The following is a 6,000-nucleotide window of genomic DNA, read 5'->3' as shown; positions in this document are numbered from 1 at the left end:
CTCTCTCTGCAGTCGATGAGGTTTCTCCTCCATGTCTCTGTTGGGGGCAGTGCTCTTCCATTAGTGGAGGTATGCTCCTCTCTCTGTAGTCGGTGGGGTTTCTCCTCCATGTGTCTGGTGGGGGCAGTGCTCTTCCATTAGTGGAGGTCCGCTCCTCTCTGCAGTCGGTGAGGTTTCTCCTCCATGTCTCTGTTGGGGGCAGTGCTCTTCCATTAGTGGAGGTCCACTCCTCTCTCTGTAGTCGGTGGGGTTCCTCCTCCATGTCTCTGGTGGGGGCAGTGCTCTTCCATTAGTGGAGGTCCGCTCCTCTCTGCAGTCGGTGGGGTTTCTCCTCCATGTTTCTGTTGGGGGCAGTGCTCTTCCATTAGTGGAGGTTCGCTCCTCTCTCTGTAGTCGGTGGGTTTCCTCCTCCATGTCTCTGTGGGGGCAGTGCTCTTCCATTAGTGGAGGTCCACTCCTCTCTCTGCAGTCGGTGGGGTTCCTCCTCCATGTCTCTGTTGGGGGCAGTGCTCTTCCATTAGTGGAGGTCCGCTCCTCTCTCTGTAGTAGGTTGAGTTCCTCCTCCATGTCTCTGGTGGGGGCAGTGCTCTTCCATTAGTGGAGATCTGCTCCTCTTTGCAGTCGGTGGGGTTCCTCCTCCATGTTTCTGTTGGGAGCAGTGCTCTTCCATTAGTGGAGGTCCGCTCCTCTCTCTGTAGTCGGTGGGGTTCCTCCTCCATGTCTCTGTTGGGGGCAGTGCTCTTCCATTAGTGGGGGTCTGCTCCTCTCTCTGTAGTCGGTGGGGTTCCTCCTCCATGTCTCTGTTGGTGCAGTGCTCTTCCATTAGTGGAGGTACGCTCCTCTCTCTGCCGTCGGTGGGGTTCCTCCTCCATGTTTCTGTTGGGGGCAGTCCTCTTCCATTAGTGGAGGTACGCTCCTCTCTCTGCAGTCGGTGAGGTTCCTCCTCCATGTCTCTGTGGGGGCAGTGCTCTTCCATTAGTGGAGGTCTGCCCCTATCTCTGCAGTCGGTGGGGTTCCTCCTCCATGTCTCTGTTGGGGGCAGTGCTCTTCCATTAGTGGAGGTCCGCTCCTCTTTCTGCAGTCGGTGGGGTTCCTCCTCCATGTCTCTGTGGGGGCAGTGCTCTTCCATTAGTGGAGGTCCGCTCCTCTCTGCAGTCGGTGGGGTTCCTCCTCCATGTCTCTGTTGGGGGCAGTGCTCTTCCATTAGTGGAGGTACGCTCCTCTCTCTGCAGTCGGTGCGGTTCTTCCTCCATGTCTCTGTGGGGGCAGTGCTCTTCCATTAGTGGAGGTCTGCCCCTATCTCTGTAGTTGATGGGGTTCCTCCTCCATGTCTCTGTGGGGGCAGTGCTCTTCCATTAGTGGAGGTCCGCTCCTCTCTCTGCAGTCGGTGGGGTTCCTCCTCCATGTTTCTGTTTGGGGCAGTGCTCTTCCATTAGTGGAGGTCCGCTCCTCTCTCTGCAGTCGGTGTGGTTCCTCCTCCATGTCTCTGTGGGGGCAGTGCTCTTCCATTAGTGGAGGTCCGCTCCTCTCTCTGCAGTCGGTGAGGTTCATCCTCCATGTCTCTGTGGGGGCAGTGCTCTTCCATTAGTGGAGGTCCGCTCCTCTCTCTGGAGTCGGTGGGGTTCCTCCTCCATGTCTCTGTGGGGGCAGTGCTCTTCCATTAGTGGAGGTCCGCTCCTCTCTCTGCAGTCGGTGAGGTTCCTCCTCCATGTCTCTGTGGGGGCAGTGCTCTTCCATTAGTGGAGGTCCGCTCCTCTCTGCAGTCGGTGGGGTTCCTCCTCCATGTCTCTGTGGGGGCAGTGCTCTTCCATTAGTGGAGGTCCGCTCCTCTCTCTGCAATGTGGATGTGGAATGGTACGGTACAGATATAGTGACATGAGGCTGCAATAGTAGCGGCAGTAGAAGCAGCATAGCATGGAACATACAAGGCAGTAGGTCGGCTGTCTTTGGGTAGTAGTACTTATAGTAGAAGTAGTAGTAATGTTGATAGTGGTGGTAGTAGTGGCAGATACTTTGCATTAATGGCGGTGGTAGTAGGGGATTAGCAGCCAAGGTGGCCGCAGCAGCCATATGGTACAGGTTGGCAGCAACAGTGGCAAGATGAGGCACCGCCAGCAAAGCCAGGTCTATTCATCGGCATCAGTCAGAGGAGTGCGAGAATCCTCCCGAATCCAGGCTTGATTCATTTTGACAAAAGTGATGTCTTGGACCCTGGCTGAGGACAACTTGGTCAGTTTTGGTGTCAGGACGCCTCTCGTGGCGCTGAAAACCCTCTCCGAGATGAGACTGGGGGCTGGGCGAGAAAGAAGATAGAGCGCACGCTGTGCCAGTTCAGGCCACTTGCCCAGAAATCCATGGGGTCAGGGAACTGGGAATGTGCCAGACTGGCCAGAGTTTAGGTAGGACTGGACCTGGGCGGTGAGGCAGGAGCTTTCGGCTTGATGATCGGCCCCAGCTGCTCCATCATGTTGAGGAGACTGAAATGGCTGCTGCTGTGACTTCTGCTGCTTGAGGCATCGAGAGTGTGGTGACTCTGTGGGCGGCGGAGAGGGGCCTCCCTTTCAGACCCGCTGGCGGCAGTCATCTGTTCGCTGTAAGCTATGACATGCCGCGTGCAGTGTTTACTGGTAATAACATAATTTGGCCTCCTTTCTGTGGGAGAAAAACACTCCTTCATTTTGCTTTGATAGCGAGGGTCTAAAAGCATGGCTCTCCAGTAATCTTCAGACGGCGTGATGTCACCGATCCGCCTGTCACTGCGTAAGCGAGCATACAGGTCGCCATTGTGTCCAGCGTGCCCGCGGAGTCAGTTCTTTCCAGATCCGCCACCAACTGAGGCGATTGCATGTCTTGGCCGGTGCCATTGTCATCATTGTCCTCTTGCTCCTCCACCTCCTCCTCCATGGCAGATTCTCTTTCGTAGTCCCCAGCAGCTATAGGGCAGACAGCGAGATGCGTTAGCTGTTCTTGATAGCCACTGATGAAGGGGTGTATTCCCTGAAACGCGTTTGGTGCCGTACTGGACTTTCATCAATGAAATACGAATTATTTATCGAAACCCGATGCTACATCCCCATAGATACCTGCATCTCTGGAACCAAATGAGAGCGGAGGCGGAGGGAAAATAGGACCTAGGAGACTGGAGACGCTCTCCTTGAAGCGGCTACAGAGTCACGTGGGACGCCACGTCTGACTCGGATACCACGCGGGACGCCGCGCTAGGTAACAGCCACACTGAATGCCGTGTCGGGCGGGCTGATGGAAGAAACCTTTACAGGACTCAGCCGGAGAACCCAGGAGCGGTAATGTACACAAATAGTACAACTAATACCGTGCATTGAGGGAAAGTTTATCCTGAACTTACCAGACTAATCCTGTTACTAACCACTCTGTGGTTAGTACTCTGTATACCAGGTGTGGATGTATATGGTTACTACAGTCTAGTCAGGGTTGGCTATTGTAGGCAGATTTAGCTGATTTGCTGTTTTATCACAATTGTTTTTTTTTGTGCCATTACAATAGTTTTATTATTGTGTTATTTTATTGAGTGGAGTTTTATTAAATTTCCATGTATTCCCATATAGTGAGTGCCCTTCTCCAATCCATTTTCTATTTAGTTTCTTGGGACGGGCGAGTCCATTGAAGTGTGCACCCATTTTATTGTGTCCAACTGGTGAGCCACCGATTATATAATATTCACCCATGACTAGGAAAGATTCGGATGTCTCAGTCTGGTCTGATGCGACATTACAAGCTTTTTCTGCGGGGAAGGAATTTTTTGCCACTCATTGTGGAAGTTGATGCATCCGAGGTAGGGGTAGGAACAGTCTTGTCTCAGGGTCTTTCACCTAGTAAATGGCGCCCATGTGCATTCTTCTCTAAGAAACTCTCGGCTGCAGAAAGGAATTATGACGTGAGTAATAGAGCGCTGCTGTCCATTAAGTTGGCTTTTGAGGAGTGGCGTCATTGGTTAGAAGAAGCAATTCACCCTATTACTGTGCTTACTGATCACAAAAATCTGGCTTGCCTGTAGTTGGCTAAACGACTGAACCCAAGGCAGGCCAGATGGTCATTGTTTGTTTACCAGATTTAATTTCATCGTCACCTCTCGCCCTGGGGTTAAGAACGTCAAGGCTGATGCTTGTCACGTAGCTTTCCTGGGTGGGGGGGGGGGGTGAATCGGAAGATCCTGGTCCGATATTATCTGAAGGGGTAGTTATATCCACTCTATATCCCGACCTTGAGGCAGAGGTGTTGGAGACCCAGGGAGAGGCACCGGATTCTTGGAAGTTGGTTGTTCCTTCTGAATTACGTCACAAGGTGTTCGAGGAACATCACTGTACGGTTCTTACAGAACACCCTGGGAGCAGATCCACTGTCGATCTCGTAGATTCTGGTGGCCGGGGTTGCATAGGTGTGTTGAGGACTATGTGTCTGCTTGCGGTGCTTGTGCACGTGCTAAGGTGACACATACTCCGCCTTCCGGATCTTTACCTCCGTTACCCATCCCGTCCCGCGCTTGGACTCATTTATCCATGGATTTTATCACAGATTTACCTAATTCTTCAGGAAAAACTGTGATTTTAGTGGTTGTTGATCGCTTTAGTAAGATGGCGCACTTTATAGCATTGCCAGGTCTACCTAATGCTAAAACTCTGGCACAAGTGTTTGTCGATAACATTGTGTAATTACATGGTATTCCTTCTGATGTGGTGTCTGATAGGGGGACTCAGTTTGTTTCCAAATTCTGAAAAGGAGTTCTGTACTCGTCTGGGGGTTGAATTGTCCTTCTGTTCGGCCTTTTATCCTCAGTCGAACTGACAGACTGAACGCACTAATCAGAATCTGGAGACTTATTTGAGATGTTTTGTCTCGGAGAACCAGGAGTGGTGGTCCTCATTTTTGTCTTTAGCCTAGTTTGCCATAAATAACTGTAGACAGGCGTCCACTGATACTTCGCTGTTATTTGGGGGCATATGGGTTCCACCCACAATTTGGCACATTTTATGGTATGGAGACTTCTGGTATACCTGAAGAGGAATGATTTTCCTCTTCTTTGTCATCTATTTGGCGTAAAATTCAAAATAATCTGGAAGAAAATGGGCAACAAGTATAAATGTATGGCTGACAAGAGACGTATGAATGGTCCGGACCTGAGAATGGGTGATTGTGTGGCTGTCCACAAGAAACATTAAGTTGAAAGTACCTTCTTGGAAGTTGGGTCCAAAGTTTATTGGTCCATATAAGATCACTGCCATTATTAACCTGGTAGCCTTTCTTCTTGAACTTTCTCAGGCTTTGAAGATTCATAATGTGTTCCATATGTCGTTGTTGAAGAGATATGTCGAACCTGTTAAACCGTCCTCCTTGCCTCCCGCTCCTGTCATGGTGGACGGTAAAATGGAATTTGAGATCGCCAGGGTAGTTGACTCCTGAATTCTCCATAGATCCCTCTAGTATCTCGTTCACTGGAAGGGTTATGGAACAGAGGATGTGGGTTCCAGAGGCCGACGTTAATGCTAGTTTTCTGGTGAAAGCTTTTCACAGAGCTCATCTGGATAAAGTCGGTCCTGGGTGTCCGGAAGCCACCCGTAGAAGGGGGGTATTGTCACAGTCTCTCACGTGACAGGGGTCAGAAGATCTAAGAGACTGGCTGCACGTGATGTGATCTGACAGCCTCTTTGGTTTCACTTGTTTCTGTGTTGTTGCTGAGTATGACCACACCTCTGGTCTCAGGTGTAGCTTAAGTGGTCATTCCAACCAATTTAGTCTGGTTTCACCCATAATGGTATGTGATTGATAGCTCCTTTCTGGTTGTGGAAGTGCTGGTATTGGTTCTCCTCTGAGTTCCTGCTCGTCCGCGTATTTAGGAGTTAAGTGTCTTTTCCTTATTTCTTGTTTGTTATATTCCCCTATCTTTTGGTATTAGGCCTGAGGGTGTCTCCTGTTCCTTCAGCTGGAAAAAAACAGGACATCTTTTGTCCTGACACAATTTCCAGG

This window comes from Bufo gargarizans, chromosome 7, assembly GCF_014858855.1.
Source record: "Bufo gargarizans isolate SCDJY-AF-19 chromosome 7, ASM1485885v1, whole genome shotgun sequence".
In the NCBI taxonomy this organism is placed as follows: domain Eukaryota; kingdom Metazoa; phylum Chordata; class Amphibia; order Anura; family Bufonidae; genus Bufo; species Bufo gargarizans.
This window is presented reverse-complemented; position numbering follows the sequence as displayed.